The 25,187-nt window shown below is 35.9% G+C and overlaps 1 protein-coding gene across 2 annotated transcripts in view; it reads right to left on the bottom strand.

Moving 5' to 3' along the window:
* Window positions 1–25,187, bottom strand: part of BCKDHB (branched chain keto acid dehydrogenase E1 subunit beta) — a 205,113-nt gene that overhangs the window by 24,081 nt on the left and 155,845 nt on the right. The gene's annotated exons all lie outside the window — the stretch shown is intronic.

Raw genomic sequence — 25,187 nt, 5'->3', positions numbered from 1 at the left:
GCAATTATTCTAATCTGTGTCTTACATAACACTCTCCCAGTGTAGGGCTAATATTAAAATCATTTGAAGGGGGCGCCTGGGTGGCTCAGTCGGTTAAGCGTCCGACTTCGGCTCAGGTCATGATCTCATGGTCCGTGAGTTCGAGCCTCGCGTTGCGCTCTGTGCAAACAGCTCAGAGCCTGGAGCCTGCTTCTGATTCTGTGTCTCCCTCTCTCTCTGACCCTCCCCCGTTCATGCTCTGTCTCTCTTTGTCTCAAAAATAAATAAACATTAAAAAAAAATCATTTGAAGGGCTTCAAAACTGATGTCTCAGTTCCAAACCCCAAAGGCTCTGATTTCATTGTCTGAGGTATAGTCAGGTCACTAGGAGTTTTAAAAACCTTAGGAGACTCTACTGTACAAGTAGGATCGAGAACCACTATACCACTGTGCAAGCTGCTACAAATGACCTCTGAATCACTGGAGTCAATGAATTTTTCTCAGCTGTTTCTCCCTTAAGCTGGACTGGTAGAAAATAGCAAAGAGGAGAAATAATACTTTTTTTCACCAAATGTCCCCTGAAGTTGGAAAAAGAGAAGAACAAAATCAATGTGCAGAAAAGAGCTCTAGGAATATATGTAACTTATGATAGCTAAAGTGCCAGAATTTTAAGGGAAACAATACTGCTTGAGAAAGTATATGTTAGGAAAAATACTAAAGGGAAAAGAGGAGAAATCAGTGCACACAAAATGATCATCAAATTCCTCTCTACTACAGAACAATTGGAAATGGGTCTCTATAATGTGTAAACCCACTTATTAAACTGATTCAGAAAAACTCCTTTAAGGTGTTACAGTGCCTTAAAATTTCTTTGTGGTGGGAGGTGGTGTGTGTGTTAAAAGAAAATGAGATACCAGAATTTCTTTTCTGTGTGTTTTCAGAGACAAAAATGATCATTAAAAAAGGCCTATTTGTGTTATGCATTCACAAGTAACACAATACTTCAAGAGATAATACTTCGAAAGCAGAAAAAAATTACAAAGGTGTCTTTCGGTAACTGAAATAACACTAATAATACTATCACAAATAGATAGCTTCATCTACCAGGGTGCCAGTATTAAGTGTGACTTGCATTATGTCATTAATCTTCATGAACCCTGTGAGAGGAAAGAAACTTCATTATCCTCATTTTAGAGACGAGGAAACTGAGGCATAGAGGTAGGTCACTAGTCCTGTTTGCATGCGCCAGAAACAGTATTTGAAACCACCTCTGTCCATTTCCAGAGCCTGAGTCTTTAATTGATATGCTCTTTTATACACTGTTATGAATCCACCAAAATGAGTTAAAAAATCAATTTTTTTTAACCCCCAGACACACCAGACTATATTTTAAAAAAAAAATCATTACGCAAATTGACAGAGAACGTGTTGGGCAATTACAGGACAGCAAAAACCAAAGGCAAAAGCAAGTTTAACCTAAAACGTAAAATCCAGAGCCAGTCACTCGGGGTTTTCCATGAATGTTTATTGGTGATGGACAAATTATAATTTTATACTATTCTTGATTCATGTTATTTCTGCAACTTTAAAGTCTTCCCGTTGTGAGTATATTTCCCAATGGCTCTGCTTTCCATTTCCAAACAACCACAAGTCACTTTGGCAAAGTCTCCAACTAAAGGTGGCTAACCAGCTCCCAGTTCCTAATGAATTCATTTCTGTTCAGAATACAGACACTACCAGCTGGCTTCCATGGTCTTGAAAATGAAGCTTCATAGTAAATAAAGGAGAAATGATGGCAGTATTCTGAAAAAGTACTCACCTTTTAGCTGCTAAAAAATATACACATTATATGCTCTATATAGTGATGATACAAATTAGAGCATCTCTCCTCTTAGGTGAATGCTCCTTGAAGGCAAGTACCATATTCTACTCATCACTGTTTCTCTACTGCCCAACACATGTGGTAGACGCCATATAAATACCCGCTGAGCTCATTTAACATTTGATATTCAGCAAAATACTACAATATACATATTAGATGAGGAAACACATTTTATTTCCGATCATATTTTTCTATGGAATATCTTACATGTAGTTGTTTAATTTTACAAACTGTAACTGGGAGTACATAGAAACAGAAGATCAGTAAAGGAACATTTTGTTTTGATAACTCCTGAATATTTTATAGCTCTCAAGAATATGAGACATTATTTTCCTGTTTCATATTAATTGAAATACATTAAAGATGATGATGTGTGAAGAATTATCCAGCATTTAAGCATCCCTTTTTTTAAAATTTAGGCAAGTTTGGGTTCTCTGAAAGTTTCTGAGGATTCAATAAGTTGCAGTTATGTTAATGAAAAATATACATTTTTAGGTTTCAAAAGGACCTAACTTATCAAGCTCCCACGTTAGGAATCCGACATAATCTTCATGACCACATGGATGGCAATTCATCTATGTCCATGTGAGTTAACTACCATGACCATTCAGTCTAGAACTAGAAGATCTAACTGTAGCAATCACACAAGAAATAAAAGGTACCCAAATTAGTAAGGAAGAAGTAAAACTGTCAGTATTTTCAGATGACATGATACTAAATATCAAAAACTCTACAGACTCCACCAAAACAGTATTAGAATAAATGAATTCAGTAAAGTTGCAGCATACAAAGTTAATACATAGAAATCTGTTGCATTTTCTATAAACTAATAATGAAGTAGCAGAAAGAGAAATTAAGAAAACAATTCCCTTTTACAACTGCAGCAAAAAGAATAAAATACCTAGGAATAAACCAAAGAAATGAAATATCTATACTCTGAAAACTATTAAGAAACACAACACAAAACTATAGGACAACACAAACATATGGATATACCATGCTCACGGATTAGGAATTAATATTGCTAAAATGTCCATACTAGTCAAACCAATCTACAGATTCAATGCAATCCCTATTAATATACCAATAGCATTTTTCACAGAACTAGAGCAAATAATCCTAAAATTTATATGAAACCACAAAAGACCTCAAATAGCTAAAGCAATCTGCAAAGCTATAGTAATCAGAACAGTATGGTTCTGGCACAAAAACAGACACATCGATCAACGGAACAGGATAGAGAGCCCAGAAATAAACCTACACTTATATGGTGAATTAATCTATGACAAAGGAGGTAAGAATATACAATGGGGAAAAGACAATCTTTTCAATAAATGGTGTGGGAAAATCAGACAGCTACATGCAAAAGAGTGAAGCTGGAACACCTTCTTATACCATACATAAAAATAATTTCAAAATGGATTAAAGACCTGAATGTGAAACCTGAAACCATAAAACTCCCACAAGAAAATATAGGCCATAATCCTAGACATCAGCCTTAGCAACATATTTATAAATATGTCTCCTCAGGCAGTGGAAACAGAAGCAAAAATAAAAAGCTCTTGCACAGTGAAGGAAACCATCAACAAAATAAAAAAGCAACGTATTGAATGGGCAGATATCTGATAAGGGGTTAGTATCCAAAATATACTATGAGCTCATACAACTCTATATCAAAAAGCAAGCAATCTGATTAAAATGTGGGCAGAAGACATGAACAGACATTTCTCTAAAGAAGACATACAGATGGCCAATAGACACATGAAAAGATGCTCAAAATCACTCATCATCAGGGAAATGCAAATCAAAACTAGAGTGAGATATCACCTCACACCTTTCAGAATGGCTAAAATAAAAAAAAAAAACACAAGAAACAACAAGTGTTGCCAAGGATGTGTAGAAAAAGAAAACTTCATGCACTGTTTTTGGTGCAGCCAATTTGTAAACCAGTATGGAGTTCCTCAAAAAATTAAAAACAAATATCATATAATCCAGAAATTCCACTAGTGGGTATTTACCCCATACCAAAAATATAAAAACACTAGTCAAAAGGACTATATGCACCTCTATATTAATTGCAGCATTATTTACAATAGCCAAGATATGGAAGCAACCCAAGTGTCCATCAACAGATGAATGGATAAAGAAAATGTGGGCTATATACAATGGAATATTACTTAATAAAAAAAAGAATGAGATCTTGCCATTTGTGAGAAGATCGATGGACCTGGAGGGTATTATGCTAAGTGAAATACGTCAGATACAGAGAAAGAAAAATACCATGTGATTTCACTTACATGTGAAATCTAAAAAACAAAACAAATGAACAAACCAAAAAAACAGACTCTTAAGCACAGAGAACAAACTGGTGTTTGCCAGAAGGGAGCTGAGTGGGGGTATGGATGAAATAGCTGATGGGCATTAAGAGGTACAAACTTCCAGTTACAAAACAAATTAGGGAGATGCAAAGTACAGCACAGGGAAAATGGCCAATAATATTTTAATAACACTGTATGGTGACAGATGATGACTGCACTTATCAAGGTGAAAAGGAAAAAAAAAATTACTATGACCATTCCTCAGGTGTCCTGCTTAGGTAATCCTCCCTGACAAAGGATAGGACTACAGAAACAGGGTTTTCCAGGAAAGGTGATTCAACAAAATTGGGGAAAGATCCCAAGTCAGGAGTCGGAAGATGAGGGGTCTACTGTTCTCTATGTCCCTTCCACCCAAACATTTAAGGATGGAAAATGTGTGCCACTCCTCACCCACTGCTGTCATTCCCCGCCTGTGGCAGACCAGATGGCAGCATGTTTCTCTGAATGCAGTAGCCTTCTCAACACACACTGGAGGTAGCGCCTACCCAAAATGACAGGAGTGGCATGTGAAATGAAAGCTATCAGCTTTAGGTAGCTGATATCAGCTTAGATAAACTACACTGTCTAATTCTTTTTCTGATAAGATGTCACAACTTTTATAATGTGAGCTTGCTTAGATCATAATAGACTCTATCCTGGGGTATACTGTCTCTGGGTATTTTTATTGGATTTTTATTAATCTCATACTTTTTGGGGAGAGCATGTCACAGGTATAGTGCAGAAACATCTCATTTTTGTGAGATTATCAAAGGTTTAATTTATTCAGTGGCCAAAATAATCTCTGAGAAGCCTTTACATTTCAAAAGTATGGTTGTTGTACATGTATAAATGTAAGAAAATATTTATTTACATATATTATAAAGCAAGAAGCTAAAAGAAAATAATGTATGGATATATTGGTTACTACTTACAATATGATACTGTAATTAAAGCAAATTTAAAATATAAACATACTCTATCAAATTTGGTAGAAAAAAGGAGTTAGTCTTACTTATAATGCTTTCATGGAAGTTGAATTCATGCTTTCTCTATTAAAAAAACAAACACATGTTCACTTTGGTATGAGTCAGATTTCATTTCACTCATTTGAGACTAAGGAGAAAGTGCTTATATTTGCTACATTTAAAATTTAGCAATATATTCATTTAGCAACACTTATACAATGTTTCCTATTTTATTAAACATTCATAAGCAAATATAACATACGGCTGATAATCCAACTCCAAAAAAACAATTGATTCTACAATCCTATTAATATTTTAAAGAAGCTACTTTGAAGGTCACATTTAAGACTAATCATATAGCTTATGGGGTGCCTGGGTAGCTCAGTTGGTTAAGCATACGACTTCAGCCCAGGTCATCTCACGGTCTGTGGGTTCAAGCCCCGCGTTGAGCTCTGTGCTGACAGCGCAGAGCCTGGAGCCTGCTTCAGATCTGTGTCTCCCTCTCTCTCTGCTCCTCCCCTGCTCATGCTCTGTCTCTCTCTCTCTCTCTCTCTCTCTCAAAAATAAATTAAAAAAAAAGACTAATCATATAGCTTAAGCATAGCAAAAATTAGTTTCTTTTAAATTATCATTCTCCATATTATCTCACCAAATTTATAAACATACAATGCTTAAAGAAAAATGTGAGCTATCTTCCTAATATAAGTTAAGCATTATAAATTATCTTGCGGAAACTGACAATTCCTATATTACATTTCTGGGTCTGTAGGTTGTATTCACATGACTTCACTTATGGAATACAATCAGAGGACATCTAGGTTCCTTATGCATCCAGAGGCAACTCCTAAACCATAAATAAGAGAGAAAAGCTGGTCTGAATCAAGACATTTGTTCCATATTATGATGGCAGAAAAGTGATGAGTAATTCAAGAGATATCATGATGATAAATGGTGACAGTAATATATTACAACAATTATTGAATGTTTTTTGTACGCTGCATGCCATTCTAAACGCTTAACGTTATTAACTCATTCAAACCTCACAACAATTCAGCGAGATGGGTGCCCCCAATGGAAAAACTAAAGATAGGTTAAGAAATTTGTGCAAGACTACACTCTCAGTAAGGTGTCAGCCAGTATTTGGATTCCTATTGGTTTTCTTTAAAAGCAAGGGGTGAGAAAGCAAAAAAAAAAAAAAAAAAAAAAAAAAAAAAAAATGCAAGTTGTGCCACAGAATTCTTTTTTTTTTTTTTTCAACGTTTATTTATTTTTGGGACAGAGAGAGACAGAGCATGAACGGGGGAGGGGGGCAGAGAGAGAGGGAGACCCAGAATCGGAAACAGGCTCCAGGCTCTGAGCCATCAGCCCAGAGCCTGACGCGGGGCTCGAACTCACGGACCGCGAGATCGTGACCTGGCTGAAGTCGGACGCTTAACCGACTGCGCCACCCAGGCGCCCCCACAGAATTCTTTTCCACATCAAAAATTCCACAAGCATAACTCTTTCCACAAAGATAGGGTAAAACCAGAAGACTTCTCTGGTTAGCCTGGTCATACCATCATCTGCCCAACCCTAGCTGCCTCTGGACAACTGTGTCTGAATCCCCCAGGGAGACTTGAGGGCTTACCTTCCCTGAGCTCCCATGATAATACACACACGTGCACATACATAAATGTACGCACATATCCATCCATCCATCCATCTTGTAATGGCAATGATCACACTGCGTATCTTCCTATTAGATTGTTAGCTTCCTGAGGAGAGGGGCCCTAAACTTTTTATCTGATTATCCTTATACTTTGCACACTTGAGTGATTAAGTGATTAAATTTCTCATCTGGTTTTAGAAGCCTCAACCTGCTTTGATAGAGAAAAGCTTCAGTGGGAATAAGTAGGAGACAACAGGGTTTTGAATTATTGCCCAAACACCCACCGTTGTTGGGATTTCGCTGCCATCTCTGGGCAGCACAGTGTACGTCCTGATGCAAGGAGTTGAGGAAAGTCACAGGAAGAAGAGAAAACTGGAATTTTGAGAACTCAGGGGGAGAAAACATGTCAAAGCAAGACGTAGAGCTGCTGGAGGGAATTAGAGGGAGAGACAGTCAGAATTCCAGTCTGTTAAACAGAAGGGCAACAGGCTGAGAAGCCTTTATCTATGCACTGGGTTTTGTGCTTTTAAAATAACTATATCCTGGGCCTGCTATGAGGAAGAATAGGGATGCTGGTCTCCCTCAGGTCCCCAGACTAGTGTGACCTGCTGACACAAAGGGAAGCAGATTGTGGCAGGAAGGGTGATTGCCCTGAAAAATGCCCCTGTCCTAATCCCCAGACGCTGTGGAAATATTACCGTATGCGGCAAAAAGCATTTTTCAGAAGTTAATTAAGATCGAGGATGTTGAGATGAAACCAATACCTGGATTATTCAGGTAGGGCCAGTCTAATTGCATGAATCCTTAAATTTGGAGAACTTTCCCAGCTATGGTCAGAGAGAGGGTGCTAAGACAACAGAAGAAGACAGAAAGATGCAACACTGCTGGCTTTGAAGATGGAGGAAGATGGAGCCATGAGCCAAGGAATGTAACCAGCCTGTAGAGGCTGGAAAAGGCAAGGATGATCCCCTAGAGGATCCTCCAGAAAGGAACGCAGCCCTGCCAACGTCTTGACTTTAGCCCAGTGAGACATGTGTTGAATCCAGATGTACAGAACTGTAAAATAATAAACTTATGTTGTTTTAAGCCACTACATTCGTGATAATTTGTTGTGGCAGCAATAGAAAACTAATACAGGGGTCTTCAAATTCTCAGTCAAGTCTGCCCCTTGAGGGATCATTGCAGAGGCTCCAAGTTTGTGTTAGAAGCTCAGGAAGAGAGGAAGGCCACATATGACCCTGACGGCTCAATGAAGCCTGAGAGGAATTGGAAGGAAAACCTTTTAGAGAATCAGAGCAAGCCCAGAGAGAGTACCTAATATAAAAGGCTGATAGCATAAATCTTTTTCATCCTTGGAGGAATGCTGCTCTGATTCTAAACCCCACCCCAAGATTCTCTTCTGGGAAGGCTGATTTGAGCCAACTCAGAATGTCTAAAAACAAACAGAATAAGAGTCACACTGTTCAGTGCTCCTAAGCGGTCTCTGCCCTCCATTGCAATCCAAGGTCAGAGCAGTCTGTGCATGAGACGAGGAGCCAGTCCACAAAGCTTTCTGGAACAAACCCCATGCCCAAGAAGCAGGGAAACAATAGCTTGTTACCACTGAGAGATCAAAACAAGTAAGATCCCTTTCCTCTCATTTTTGCCAGTACTTCTAGGCAAAGAAAGCAAAAATCACAAGGCAAATGTTAGTGGTCTGAGGCATTTTATTTTAAGAACTCCTGTGGGAAGTATCTTGATTTCATAATTCTCTCCATTAATTAAGAGTGAGGATAAAGTGAACGAAGAATGGACATCATAAACACATTTGCTTATGCTGTTACCCATCATATAATCATATAATACGAACCTGGTAGTTGCTGGGAAGTTCTGATGGAAAGAAGCATATTTTTATCCTTGTAAAGAATTAAAATAATGACCATGTAATATGGAAAAAAACACAGATGCAAAGTGAAATAAAAAATAGCCTGTTTGTGTTTGAGATTCGCTGAATATTATGTCGTGTAATGATACAGAACTAGAATTACTTTTCATTTACAAATTAAATCATTATGATTCAAGGAAAATCTAAGATAATCAAGTATAACTTTAGTTCTTAAGATGATTGGACGCTCAATTAAAAAATAGCTCACTGAGGTTTGTAAATGTTTTAACATCTGTTTTAGGATTTAACTGTCAAACTAAATTATCCTAAATTTGAGACTGTACTACCTAACGAAGCCTACCAGTTGTTTTCACTGCTTCAGAAACTTGAAATTACAGAATCTGAATGAAACCTGAGAGGTCACTCTAGTCCAACAACTTGCCTGGTGGGATGATATCCCTGACAGATATTTTTACTTTTTAAAAGGCTCCAATTGATAAAGCATTTTTCCTTCTATTCTCTCCTGCAGACCAGTTTGTGCCCCAACTCAATGTTGCCAACAAAGAAGACAGAGAAGGAAATGGTCATTTATTCTGTGCCTACTACATGTCCGATATTGCAGTAGGTGCTATATAAATATTCAAAGAACTCCTTTTCACATCATCCCAGTGAAATACTATGAGCTACATTTTATAGATGAAATAAACAACAGGCTAAAATACCTGATAAAACTACTTCCTCTCTAAAAGAACTAAAATTCACTATTATACAACAGGTAACTATTTCAGAGAAAAATATTTTAATAAAATTGAAGTGGCTATAGAAAGTGTGAGACAAAAATAGTAGGTAAATGCATTCTTTTTTTTTTTTTAATTTTTTTAATGTTTATTTTTGAGAGACAGAGTGTGAGCGGGGGAGGGGCAGAGACAGGGAGACACAGAATCTGAAGCTGGCTCCAGGCTCTGAGCTGTCAGCTGTGAGCCTGATGCGTGGCTTGAACCCATGAACCGTGAGATCATGACCTGAGCATGAAGTTGGACACTTACCCAGGTCCAACCCAGGTGCCCCTAGGTAAATGCATTCTTGTTCCTCAAATTCACAGCCAATAGTCTATATTTTTAATAGTAAACCAGAAAATATCCAATAGGTTTATAATGAGGAACTAGTGTAACAAAATATTAAAATTGTAGAGAACAAATGGCAACTTGGACATTTAGACCATGTCCCATATTAAAACAGAATATGCCTAAAAGTGAACACAAATAAATTATAAATTTTTTAAAATATCTATGTATTTTGTAGTTTTGTTACCCTTTCTGTATGATACTGACATTTTTCACTAGAAGTTATTTTTGTAGACAGTAATGGACACATCTGGAGACTTCTTAAGTTTCATTGTACTCAACTGAAATTTTAAGAGAAACATGCTCTTTCATGGGGGATGTGTCTGAAAAAAAGGTAACAGAAAATCGTTAGCGCTGTGAAGCACAGAACACTGACAGGGAGGGAGCAGAGACATTTAATATTGGATATAGTCCAATTTTAGATGGTGGAAAAAATAATACAAATAACTTACTGCATTTCTGTTATGCATTTGGCAATGTACTAGTCACTTTGCATACATGATTGCATATGATCAGTGCATGTTAGATTGATCGTCTCCATTTTTCAGATAAGGAACTTAAGATGTATAAAAGAAAATCACTTTCCCAAGAAAACACAGCTATCGTGTAACAGATTCTAAGCCCAGGCTATTTAATTAAAGCCTTTTTCTCCCCTTGGAAAAGAAAAGTTGGTGGTGAAGGCCCGTTGAAGGACTGAGGAGCAAATCTCAGAATAAGCTAGTGGTTATGTAACGTAAATGACAGGAGAAGCTTGAGAACCCAAGTTCTGCTTCAAGGGTGAAGAAATTTCATGAACAGGTCTCAGATGGGCTGGCGCTTGGCCTAATGAGCAATGCTTCTGGAAACTGACTTTCACGTCCTCAGTCGCACAGCAAATACCATTCAGAAATGTGCTGTGGTTTATTTGTACCAGCCAGTCGCTCTTGATTAGCAGGTGGGCTTAGAGCCAGTCTCCAGAAGGAGAATCTCCAGGAGGAAGCTGGGCTCAGGACAAAGGCAAAGGGAAGTGTTTGGGCCTGGTATCAATCCACAGCTGCCTGACTGCACTGGAAAACGCAAAGCTATACCTCCATGTGACAGCATGCTGTGTCCTCACCGGATTTGTTTCATAAGTTTCTGTATCATTTTCTCTTAGTGAAACTAAATTCTTCATCTGTGTCTGATAGTGTCTTTCCACCAACACACATCCTGTTGCCACAAGGTTAATAAATACTTCCTTCCTATGAATGGAACTCCAGTCATATCAGCCCTGGCGTAGCTGCTTACTGTCTAGGATACCTTTACTCATTCTTCAAGTCTCCGAGAAAATCCTACATTCTTTAGGAGTCTTCTGACTGCTTTTCTTAGGTTCGTTCAGGCATAATTTTCTCGATGTTCAGATTGTATTGTGTATGTATTGCCATTGTACTGGCATCTCGAAAATCACAACATTCGCTCACAAATGTCTGTCTTCACTAAACCTGTATCTTTGGCCTGCTAGCTCCTCTTTAAACCCAGCCTACAGTAGGTGCTCAGTATTCATTTGTTAAATAAACCTGGTATTCTATCTGTTGTTCTTATCGCTTCAGATATATACTGTTTGAACACCAGCATTTTAACACTGAATTAAACCTAAAACAAGGTATTTTCAAAAGCTGGCACATTGATTAAAGTATTTTGAGAAAAAGAATAACAATGTAAAGAAATAAAAACAGTAACAGCAAATACTTCCTGAGTACTGTGTACCAGATAATGTTGTGCTAGTTTTACATGAAGTAATTCATTCATTTACTCCTCACAGTAACACTTTGCAAAAAAACCAAAAAACAAACAAAAACACAAAACAAAAAAACCCCAAACAAACAGTTATTTCCCTCATTTTCCAGACAAAGAAGCTGAAGCAGAAGAAGATCAAATGCCCATCAGCTCATACATCAAATACGGGCTGGAGCTTGTATTTCAATCTAAGCCGTGTAGCTCTGCGGTCACTGCTCTGAACCACTGTCAGTCAAAACCTTCCCTGTATTAGTGATTTATACATTCCTTTTCATTTAATCCTCGAAAGCAGTTCTATGAGACAGGAGGAATGAACATACTAGGAGCATAAATCAAGTTGAATCCACTGATCTGGTCCCATGGTTCTGCAGGTGAGTGGCAGGGCAGACAGTTCTCAGCGCTGTGTAAGCGATGCTAACATTATCTGCACATGCACTTCTCCTTCTGGGTTAGTTTGAAGAAGAGATTATGCCTCATCTCATTCTTCCTATATAACATTTTAGCATCAATTTGTCAGTTTCAAGAAAAAAGTCTGGATTTTGTTTGAGGTTGGACTGAATCTATAGATTAAACAACGACTTACTATTGTAATCAACTTCCCTATCTATAAACATAGTCTTTAAAAAATCATTTAAAAGTTGTTTTTTAAATGATTTTGTAAGTTTTATAATTTTCCCATCAAGGTCTCAGTAATTTTTTAAAGATTACTGTCACACAACTATAATTGCTGCTGTAGATACTAAAGTGTTTTTTTTTATTTTCAGTTTGTATTTGAGGTTTATCTATAGAAATATTGTCAAACTCTCCAATTAATTCTAATAAGCAATATAGGAATTAAGGTGGGTTTTCTTTGTAGAAAATCACATTTGCCATCAATAAATGACAATTTTCTTTCTTCTTTTCTCCTATTCTTACGAATTTTCAATTCTTTTTCTTGGCTTACGGTGCTGGCTAGGACATCTAGTATAGCAATAATTAGTTACAGTAGGTACCCTGGCTTCTGATTTAAAAAGTAATGCTTCCAACATTTACCATTAAATATAAGGTGTGCTATATATTTTTGGTGGATGGCCTTGATCAAGTAAAGGAAATTATTAATTTGCTAAGAATTTTTTCCTACTTTTAATTATAAGCAAGTTCTAAAAATTACTGACTATTCTTTGTACATTCACTGAGATGACTGTGTAGTTTTTCTTCTTTTAGTCAGCTAACATAATGAATTATATTAATGGACTGTCCAGAGCTAACCCAATTTGCCATTCCTGGAATAACTTCAACTTGGTCTTCAATATTTCTGGATTGAATCTGCTATAAGAACTTTGCATCTAAGTTTATGGGTGAGATTGGTCTCCAGTTTTCTCTTCTTGTATTGTCCTTTTCTGGTTTTCAAGTTATAGCAACTTCATCAAATGAGATGGGCCAGGATCTTTCTTCTATTCTCTAGGCGAATTTCTAGTCTATAAGCATATAAAACATTGAACTCTGGTAGAACTTACCTATACAATCAAATGTGCCTGCTGTCTTTAAGAGAAGATAAGCTAATGGCTGGATTTCTTTCAAACTACAGGAAGATCTGAGTTCTTTTTCTTCTTGGGTCAATTTTGGTTCATTTTTATTTTTCTAGGAAAGTCAGAACTACGCATTAAACGGACATCCACAAAATTAAATTCAGAAGTTTGGAGGGGTCATTAGAAAACAAGTAAAAATTTATAGCAAGCCCACTAAATCAGATTCAGAAATCCCAAATCCAAAATGCAGCAATGGTAAAAGATATCAACAGATGTCTACCCCACTAAAGATAACAATGACAATCCAGATTTGCCAAAAGCCCCTTATAATAAGAACCAATGAAAATACCATAGCATTGCTAACATGTCTACTTTCTTATACTCTTATGACATTTTTACAAGTGTAATTCAGAGCATTTAATCTCATCAGAATGGTAACTGCTTTTGAATTAATCAGTTATTGTTACCATAGCCTTCCTTATCTCCAGCAAATTATAAACTATTTTCTAAACTTTATTTCTTTCCAACATTCCTTTGTGTTCATATAAAACAATCTTTAGTTTGGTTCCATTTTTTTACTTTTTCCCCCCATTAAATTAGCATCCCAACTTCAAGAAGATGTTGACCAAATTACACAAAACTATGACACTCAGTCATACTTCACTCTTAACTGATATTGAGCATTAGGCCTTCATCTATCAATCAGAAATAAGATTACAAATCCGTAGAACCTTGTGCATGAGCTGCTTCAGCAATATGTCATTTCTTCCTTCAAATTTCTGTAAAAAGAGCTGGGGTAGAGCAAATAGACCTAAGGAATTTAGGAGTTAAAAATTTACATGGCATCTCCATCTAAAGCTTCACAGCAGAGAACCTGTCTGTTACCTTAAAGAGTCATTTAGAATCTTGGAAGAAAAAAAATTAGTGTTTGCTATGATTTCTAAAACACCATAAGTGATCTGAAATATAAAACTTGTATTTTCTAAAAGCCTTTTATAAAAGTACTCAAGTTAACATTTTCAGACAATAGCTGTCTTTGAAAGAAGTAGCATCTGTTCATCTTTAAGACCAAGAAAAATTTAATCAGTAGTCACACTGTGCTCCCAAGCTTCTACCAAGCAACTCAATAATAAACTCCACAACTAAAGGGAATTTCAAAGTCAACTAACAAGTCCCCAGGATGATACTTAAATGGCTCATAAAATCATTAGTTTTTAAAGATATATGGAAGAAACAGCAAATGGTTAGGAGGCCCTAAGTGAGGAAAGCATTATTTAAAAAAAAAAGGAAAGAGGAAAGTATTATTGTTTTTTTAAAAAAAGGGGGGTCTTTAATTGGGAGGAGCAAGGAAGAATAGTAAAGAAAGAAGATGTGACAGAGTCTCAAAAGAATTCACAGATGGTGTTAAACTGCATCCAATTTTTTTTGAGCTGTTAAGAGGTCATGAACAATTTTCTCACTCTGACATTTTAGAGGTTCCTGCAACCTCCATCATAACGGTGTAGGTTGAAAACAGGGTTAGTTGATTTCCCTGAAATATCAGTGTGAGCAAACGACCTAAGAACCATTATTTCTCCGCTTTCTTCTCCCCATGGAAATAAGCACAATTAATAGGAAATATAACGATGGCACAATAACGAAGTTAGGGAAATAGGAAGTTAAAAACAAAGCTGAGGGGAAAAAAGATGTTAAGTAAGTTTACTACCTTCTCCCGTGCCTAGAGGGGAAGCTTCCAGCTTAAGCATAGAACAGCTCCTCTCCTGAGTGAGGACTGGAGCTATAAGACCAGCAAACAATATCCAGTCTCTAGACCTGCAAATTACCAACCCCAAAATGCTCCAGTGCCCCCCAAAAATGAGATACAATTTCCCCAAAGGTTTTATGAGTACCTCAACTCTATTCACAATTCATTCAAATAAGATATTCACTAGTAAAACTAAAATCCAGGCACATGAGTTCACAGAAATCAGGTAGTGACTAAAAACAACCAAGTGCTGAATAACAGCTGTGCTTTCTTGATATTGTTATTTTTAAGAGTATTTTTTAACTGAGTCAACTAGGTAATGAAAATCTAAAACCTATATTCCTTCTCCAACTATCTATATCATTACAATGATTCATGCCCACTTACAGCTTTTGTTCATGTTTGTTGATAATGTAATTTTTTAAAAGATGTATACAATTAACTCATTATGTATTTCACCTCTTTTATATTTAATATTGATTTTAAATTCTAGAGCATAGTAAAAATAAAAGTTTTAAAGGATATTAAAATATGGAAAAGTTTCCTTGCATTTCTATTTCTTAGGCAAGAGTCTGGTCGTCTTACAGAATAAGCTTATTAACCAATGCTGGGAAATAACATTACAAGTTGAACATCTAATTAAAGATCAAATACTTGGGGCGCCTGGGTGGCGCAGTCGGTTAAGCGTCCGGCTTCAGCCAGGTCACGATCTCGCGGTCCGGGAGTTCGAGCCCCGCGTCGGGCTCTGGGCTGATGATGGCTCAGAGCCTGGAGCCTGTTTCTGATTCTGTGTCTCCCTCTCTCTCTGCCCCTCCCCTGTTCATGCTCTGTCTCTGTCCCAAAAATAAATAAACGTTGAAAAAAAATTAAAAAAAAAAAAAAAAGATCAAATACTTCACACTCAGAACCCACAACATACAGACATACCATCTAACAATTTACTTATTTCTATTGTCTTTGAACAATTGTAAAGTAAGTCAGAAAGTTTGCTTGCCAAATTTCTCTTATCATTAATGTAGAAGTTAATTGATATTTTAAAACTTGGATTATCTACAAACTTTTAAATTGTATAGAATGAAACCTTATAGTTCTTGAAGAAAAAAAAAACCCAAATAACATTATCACAAACATGATGTTACAAATAATAGCTACTTATGTAAAAACAAAAACAAAAACAAAAAAACAACCTGGCCAAAATCTATGGTGATATCAACTGTGGCATAATTTCATAATTTAAAATGCTTACAACGTTATTTTGCTGTTTAAAAATACAAAGGATTGTTCAACTAGGGATTATATGCAGCATTTGTTTTTCTATCAATAAAAGTGTATTAAAACAGATGGAAAAGTCATCCTAAAACTAATTCCAGTGGTTCAAATTCTTCATAAGTGTGCTTACAAATATTTAATGGAAGTATTTTTTAACTTTTACTAGAGATATAGTATTTGTTTTTCTGTCAGACAAATTTTAGGGAAATTAAACAGTCTATCATCAAATGACCAAGGTTTAAATAGGCTTCCTGCTAGCTGTGTGATCTTGATCACGTTGCTAAGCTTCTCTGTGTCTCAGTTCTTTCATCTGTAAAATGCAGCCCAGAGGGGGTTCTATTTGATAGTATCATTTTTTTTTTGGTTACAGTTTTGTATTAACAGTATTATAAATGAAATAACCCAGGTAAAAAGTTTAAAATGGTGTCTAGCATAATAAATGCTGGCTATACATCCTTTATTTTCACTTTTCACATTCCCTATTTTCCTTAAACAGAGTAGCAGCAAACCCATAGCAAATGGTAAAAAAAATGAATTAAAGTGGAGGGAAAAAAACTTTAAAAATGTATCTCTTTGAAATTAATTACCTAGTTTGTACTTCAATGGCCCAATTGAATTCCTTAATTACTTAGCTCCAACATATTTAAAACCTTGAAATGTATAAGATTTAATTAAAAAAATTTTTTAATTTAATTTTTTTTAATGTTTATTTATCTTTGAGAGAAAGAGACAGAGCACAAGTTGGGGAGGGGCAGAGAGAAAGAGGGAGACTGTCTGAGCTGAGCTGTCAGTACAGAGCCCGATGTAGGTCTTGAACCCACGAACTGGGAGATTATGACCTGAGTAGAAGTCAGACACTTAACTGACTGAGCCACCCAGGTGCCCCTTAAAAAAGTTTTTTTAAATGTTTATTTATTTTTGAGAGAGACACAGAACACAGTGGAGGAGGGGCAGAGAGAGAGGGAGACACAGAATCTGAAGCAGACTCCAGGCTCCAAGCTGTCAGCACAGAGCCCAACATGGAGCTTGAACTCACGAACCACGAGATCATGACATGAGCTGAAGTCAGATGCTCAACCGACAGAGCCATCCAGGTGCCCCCACATAAAATTTTTTTAAAAATTACTGAAAAAGCTGAACAGTCTTGGAACACTCCTTTTAGTACAGGCTGTTCCTATTAATATTTTCTTGGAGACCCATCTAAGTGGAACCTTCAGCTGTATAATATATAGCACCATTTTATGAATTGGTACAATCGCCTACACACAAAAAAAAGAAAGAAATGGATGATTAACACCAGGCTGACTTGTTGGCAAAGACATTAACACAAAAGCCAATTAACACAATCCATTGATAAGAGAAAAACATATGTAAAAGAAAGACAAAATCGCAGAATAAAAAACTGTCCTTTCCAAGGAGGAATGTGGAAGTTTGAAGAGTTTCTATTTCCATTAAATAAGGGAAGGAAACAACACTCTTATTGTTCTCATTTTATTGTGGACTAATTTTTTTAAAAAAGAGATTTTGGCACAAGCAGAGTAGACTCTAGTCTTTTCTTAACTTGCTCTAGGCCTACAAACCCTTACTGGTTCTTATGCAGATGCCTGTGTTTGTCCCATGGGTGGGTTTGTGTGGGCACACTCATGAGCATGCAAAAACATTCCCAGGGAGCACAGGAAGTGGGAAGTTGGGTTGGACATTCTCTAAGATTCTTTTTTTCCTTAGGATTTCCTATGTTCTGCCCTAATGTTTAGTTTTCTTTGTCTGTCATCTATTTTTGCCAGACTCATGCAGTTACGACTCCTAAGTACATGTCGCTAGTTTTGAAAATACTTACTTTTCTCCATCTAGTCTGCTACATTTACATCACATCAGCACCAGAGGATCCTGACACAGGGTTATATAAATGCCGCTAACTAAGGCCAGAAGATACAACAGAGTTATTCTTTGAGTTCAGGTAATATATCATGTGAAGACTTTTCCTTGTATGTTTTTTTCCCTAGTTTTAATAAAATAAGGTCCTATCTATATTTCTCTGCCATGAACACTGGAAATTGTCTTTTTTTTTTAGAGCACCATCATCCCATTTAAGCTCCCACTGATGTTTGTGAATCTCAAACCAGAGTAGTGCTGCCACCTCATAGATGAAGTTTTCTAATAAATACTGCTTTGTTCCGTATGTCCACATTGCCATGTTTTACAGAATAGCTCATATTTCATTTTTTCCCCAGAATTTTGTTTCAGCACAACTTCATAGAGTATTTTCCCTTTCACAGTGTAACTGAAGAAAACCACAAATCTAAAGTATAGTTTAGAGCTAAACAAAAATAAAACCTCAATTAATGATAGAACTCATTGTTGTCAAGGTCTGACCAGTCAGAAAATGCAAATGCCTTTGGTTTACAATGACCTATGACAAATACTGTGCTAGCTGTATTAGAAATGCTTCTATCACCTACTTGACAACATATGGCTTTGCCAGACAAGTCAGCATTTCAAACAACCAGTCCTCCAACACTGTTCATGTTGATTATATCATGATTATACAACTCAAAATTCTGCAAAATAAAAAGATGTATTTAAGCTTTTGGCACTCACAAGAGAGCACAAAACTCGTAGGAAAAAATCTAGGATCAAAAAAAAAGAAAAAGAAAGAAAGAAAGAAAGAAAGAAAGAAAGAAAGAAAGAAAGAAAGAAGAACGAAAGAAAGGAAAAATCTAGGCTCTGTTCTCAAAAACAATTTAGTATAACAGTTTTAATTATATATTTAATATGAAATATATTTCAATACCTGCAAAGATACTTCTTTCCTAGAATTTTAACATAAGCTTCACATACATATTTCTGAGATGAATCACTGAGCCAGCATGAATTCATCTCCTAATGTAAATATTTAAGTATTATAAAAGCTGAATCAGAATGCAAAGGAATACTTACAAAAGTGTATTCAATTGTATCTTTCATTATTTTTAAATATGTTTGAAAATATTTTGCATTCTACAAACAGAAACAATCTTTTCTTGACACATTCTACTTGCCAGATATAATAAGGAAATAGCCATTAAATTAAAAAAAAACCTTTTCCTAATGTGTGTATATATACACATATACATATATGTACATATATGTGTATATATACATACATGTACATGTATGTACATATACATACATACATATGTACATATACGTGTGTGTGTGTGTGTGTGTGTGTACCCTGAAAGAAAACAAAATAAAATCTATTTTTCTGAGTGTTATCACTCCTCCTTCATAAGAATGAATATTTAATTACTGAAATGCTATTAACATCCATGCTGGGGTGGAAGGTACTTTCAACTTCATGGGAAAAACGTTTTCTTAATATTCAAAGTATTTTATAACACTCTTCTGCTTAATTTCAATGGATTTCAGGGGTGCCTGGGTGACTTAGTTAAGCGTCTGACTCTTGATTTCTGCTCGGTCATGATCTCACCCACCGTTCATTGGTTCTGCACTGACAGCGCGGAGCCTGCCTGGGATCCTCTCTCTCCCCCTCTCTCTCTCCCCCCTCTCTCTCTCCCTCTCTCTCTCTCTGCCCCTCCTGCACACACATGAACTCCCTCTCTCTCAAAATAAATAAACTTAAAAAAAAAATGGATTTCATTTACAAATAGAAAAAATGGGTTTTGCGAATATGGAACTTAAAAAAATAATTACATTTTGAATTGAAACAGAGGAAACAACATGGTCATCAGACAGCTCTGAGTAACACCCCACCTAGGCGTCCAGTTTCACATGCTCAGTTAGTTTTCTCCTTGGTTTGCTTGGATTAATTACTGCAATGTTCAAAATACATAAAGAGTCAAGGGAGCATATGGAACCTGGAGGCAGATGTGGGGCAGTTTCCGGTTCCTTTACTTGCCTGCAATCTAGCGACACGCAAATTAACTACCTTCCCTGAGCCTCAATTGCCTAATCTATAAAAATTAATATAACAGACACTTCATTAAGATGGCAAGGGATGAAATAAAAGGTGTGTCAAGTTCCCAACAGAGCACTCGGCACACAGTAGGTGCTTGAGAGCTGCCCCGCCTTCCACTCCCCTCCCACGTCCTGTCCTTGCCCTTCAACCATTACTGGAGAATGGGGACCAAGGAATGCCTAGCACATAAAGTTATTCATAGTATTCCTTAACATCATTTTGATCTTTCTTGGGTCTCTCTTTTTTTTTTTAATTGTTTCTATTATCATATTTATTATTTCCTTCCTTCTACTTACTATCGGTATATTTGGTATATATACTATCGGTATACTACCAGTATATTTTTCTTTCCCTACTTAAGGTGGAAACTTTAAACATTGTTTTAAGGTTTTTTTTTTTCTTTCTAAAATGAGCAAATACAGTTATGCATATTCCTCTAAATACTGTTTTAGCTTCTCTGCATATATTTTATTCTGCATGGTCATTAATATTCAATTCATAAGGTTTTATAAATTCCAGGGGCGCCTGGGTGGCTCAGTCGGTTGAGCACCTGACTTTGGCTCAGGTCATGATCTCACAGTTCATGAGTTCGAGCCCCGAGTCGGCTCTGTGCTGACAGCTCAGAGCCTGGAGTCTGCTTCATATTCTGGGTCTTTCTCTCTCTCTCTCTCTCTCTCTCTCTCTCTCTCTCTCTCTCTCTCTCTCTCTCTTCCCTCTCCTGCTCATCCTGTCTCTGTCTCGCAAAAATAATTAAACATTAAAAAAATTAAATATAAGATTTTATAAATTCCATGTTATTTCTTCTTTGACCTATTATTATTTAGAATTTTCCTTTTAATTTCCAAACATTTGAATATTTTTTAGGTATCTTATTGATACCTCATTTAATTCCATTGTGGTTAGACAACACATTATGTAAGATTTCAAACGTTTGAATCTTATTAAAACTTGTTTATGGTATAACAACATATGGTCTATCTTGGCCAACATTCTCTGTGCACTTGAAAAGAATGTGTGTTCTGCAGTTTTTAGTTATAGATCTAAGTTACCATCTGGTGTTGTTTCCTCTCAGCATGAAGAATTTCCTTTAGTATTTCCTGTAGCACAGGTCTAATGGCAGTGAATTCTCTCATTTTTGCTCATCTGAAAAATTTTTTTATTTTTCCCTCCATTTTTGAAGGCTAGTTTGACTGAATGTAGATTTCTGGGTTGGAATTTTTTTTACTTCCAGCCCTAGAAAGATGTCACTCCATTGTCTCCTGACTTCCATTATTCCTAATGAGAAATAAGACAACTTTGAGTGCTGTTCCCTATATGTATGTAATTTTCCTCTTTTTTCCCTCTGGCTACTGTCTGTCTATAAATTCTATCTATGTCTTTGAATTTCCTATCCGTCTCCTTCCCTTCTGAAACTTCAATTACATAATTACTTTTATAACATTATTAACAGTGTAATGGAGAACAATTCTCATCATCATTTAGTTAAGTTACAAGGAGATAAATAAAAAGTCTATGTGGAACAATTTTTTTTAAAAAAAGAAAGTGCTACATTGAATTTTTGTTAACTGAGTTAGTGATTAAAATTACATAAAATTTTGAATTACATACAACCAAATGTAACATTTATCTAGGAAACTAAAAGAATTTTTCAGAGCTACTTTGATAATTACCTAAATCGGCATTAACTATATGTTGCAACTTGTGTTATTCAAAATATGGCATTATGAGAAAGATGAAAAATAACACCATACCCTATGAAACTTAAGTTACTTGTCTAGGGCATTTTTGCATTATCTGGATCAAATTTTCTAGTTTTGTCTAATTACTAAGATATTCTGAAGCTATCATCAGAAGTATCTGCTTCTTGCCTTATGTTTAATTTTTTTTTTTTTTGACCACAAATACATTCATTGAAGGAGCAAAAAGGTCCCTGAGGCTAGAAAAGAGTGAAGAATTGCAGAGAGAATTTGAAAATAAGATTAAGAAGTAGAGCTGCTCAGGCTATAGTAAGGAGTTAGGGTTTCATGGTGAGAGTTGGGGACTGAACTGGGACAAGGAAATACAGGATCTAATTTGTACATTTTAAAGGATATTCCAGCTACGTTGCAGGAAAAACTTGTGAGAAGTTGATAGTTCAGGGAAGAAAGATGCTGGCTTTGACTTAGGTAGTAGAGGTGCTAAGTGGTCAGATTAGAGATATATTTCTAGAGCAGTGCACCTCCTGGTGTACTGAACACAGCACACAGGGAAAACAGGCATTCATGAGGCCTCCCAAGGTTTTGGCCTGAGGTAGGGAACACTGAGAAAATAACAGTGGGTTTGGACATTTTTTTTTTCCTAAAGAGCTTTCAGAGAGCCAAATGGAGATATGAAGCAAGCAGTTGGAAATTTTGGAATCAACAAGGCCTTTGATAAAGAATTAAAAATCACTCATACATGCAATTCCTCTCCCTAGAAAAAACAAACATCTACTAAAGTTTTAGAATAATTCTCTTGAATCTTTCTGAATAAACTTGAACGATAACCTTCTCTAAATGATTTTACCCAAAATTGACTATATATAAATATCTCAAAAAAGAAATACAACTATAATTTAAAGCAGAAGTCCCCTTTGATCATATCTTTTTAGCATCCAAAGGTTTCTCTGAAAACTCTAAAAAGAACTCTTTATTAAACAGAAGTACTAGCATGTGAGATAGTATCTGTCGACCCTAAATATATTTAACTAAATTTTCTAGTACAGCAAATCAAGATGCTATGGGAACTGGCCAACTATACCAAGTGACAAATGATCTGTTAGTTATTTATCACTTAAGATTACAAATGACCACTATTTTAACATTTATTTTTATCATTGCATTTTGTTCATTCCTTGATATTTTTGCAGTTAATCAGTCCAATTTGATAATTACTTCACCACCTTATATAATTGACAATCCTACCTTTTCAAAGGGAGAAATCCAACTTTCTACTGTGTACAACCCTTAAAGAGCTATGGAATCAATAAAAAGGTGGCTATATTTCGCTTGAATTTTGCACTCTGCAGTAAAATTTTAAATGCAACCATATTATCTAAAATACCTTACTAGCAACATAAAAAAAAATAATTCAAAGAAACCCCTCTTCTCCCACACACAAAAATAAGATATTTAAAAGTTCTAGAAATACACAGATTGGCCCTTCAGTAACCATCTAGCAATGAGCGTTTTACCAATCGCTTTTGCTGAAAACAGCTTCACATTTGTCCACTAGAGTTTTAAAATGTGACAGCTATTTATATATGTGCACAGTTACATTCTGTCCCCTTAAACAAAAGGACGCTTAACCACTCCTGCTTTCTACACCTCCGGCTTCTAAACACTGCCTATTAGACACTGCATACAGGAACCAAGACCAGGCAACGAAAACCACAGCCATAAGCCCCAGGACAATGTGTGAAAAGGCTGGGCAGTTTCATATGTATTTTGCCCAGATTTAAGGAAAACCACACACACACACACACACACAAATAGCTTGTAATGCAAAAAAAAAAAAGTTTTAACATCTTAAAAGAAGATGAAGTTTAAAAGCTAATGTTTAAAAGATGAAGTATAGTCTGTATAACACAAAAGCTGTGAGAGAATATACCTGATGGTGCATGTGGTTCTGCACCATTGTGCGAAATAAAGATCACTCAGGAGAAGGGGTGCCTATGCAAGAGGCAAGTCCATTTTCCACTTTCTTTTGGAAGTAGTATCCTGATTTACCTTACTTTAAGTACATATTTAAAGTATTTTTAATGTCACATTCGCTCCTACATCCCTATTATCTATGAGATCTTGATCTTGCCAAGTGGGTTTTTCTCATCAAGGCATTTTTCAGAAACATACACCCCAAAGTCAGTAAGCAATTAAATAATCGTTATAGAATCATTTCAGGCATCCCAATAATTTGATTCAATGCAATGAAAATAAAGTTTACTGAAAGACTAAAGTCACTGAAACGGTTAATGAATCTCCCCAGATTCTTAATTTACCATTCAGGAACAATAAAATTTCCCCCTTCAGCAGTTATTTCAAAAAGTCAAATTTCTAAAAATTAAAAGCTGTCACTAATAAAAAGGGTCACTTTGTCATTCACAGAATGGTAGAGCAGCTAAGAAGTAAAAGCCATATTGCGTCATATTGTCATATAATTATATTTTCATCTTCATTTTGTACATAGTACAAACAACCAAACATTCACTTTAGGGGAGATTTTAAAGTTATTTTAAATACATTTAGAACTTGTTGACATTTTAAAACTATTAAGGATTAATGTCCAGCACAACAAACAAGTCATTCAATGATTCCCAGGTAGTTTGCCAATAACTAAAAATAAATTACACATGAGAACAAGCAGCGGCAAGCCACTAGGCAAAAACAACCCATCTTAAATTCTTCTTTTACATTTAAAAGACATAACTGAAAGAAGAAATGGCACTAATGCTCTTGAGTATTTCATGTTTGTTCTTTTAGTTCTTGGACATTTAAGAAATCTAAATTTGATTTAGTAAGAATCTTTCCTCCATAGTTCTAATTCCACTGTTACTACTCTTTAAGATTAATTGCATAACATGGTAGTTGACATATTCCCTAAAGTGCCCAAGTCAGTAATTACACATCCTGGTTGTCATGGAATGACCCCAATTTATGCCTACTGTCCAAATTTGGAAGATAAAATATACGATCACCTTTGTTACACTACTAGGTCAAGTTCTCACTGTCCCTATGACAGGCTTCCTATTCAGGCAATTGGACATGAGAATAGGTGGGAAAGGAAATAACTTTTTAAATAGCTGAACCAATTTCTTTACTTTCTACCAGTTCACCTCTCTTTAGCCTGAGATGGAAGCTGAGACTACGGTCAGTTACTATAAAATTTGTGAACGTTTATTCTTGAGATAAATGTATCCTAATATAGATGTCAGTTCTATTTGACATACAGATGACCAAAGTCTTCATGAAAACCAAAGCAAAGAGGAAATCACCTTAAAAATGCTTGACTTGCAAAGAATATGAAAAGATAAATATTACAGGTGATCATACTTTAACTCTACGACACTAAAGAATAAAATAAGTCACTAAAAACAAAGGACTTTAGATTTCATCTATGA

This window comes from Prionailurus bengalensis, chromosome B2 (genome assembly GCF_016509475.1).
Source record: "Prionailurus bengalensis isolate Pbe53 chromosome B2, Fcat_Pben_1.1_paternal_pri, whole genome shotgun sequence".
Classification (NCBI taxonomy): domain Eukaryota; kingdom Metazoa; phylum Chordata; class Mammalia; order Carnivora; family Felidae; genus Prionailurus; species Prionailurus bengalensis.
This window is presented reverse-complemented; position numbering and strand designations above follow the sequence as displayed.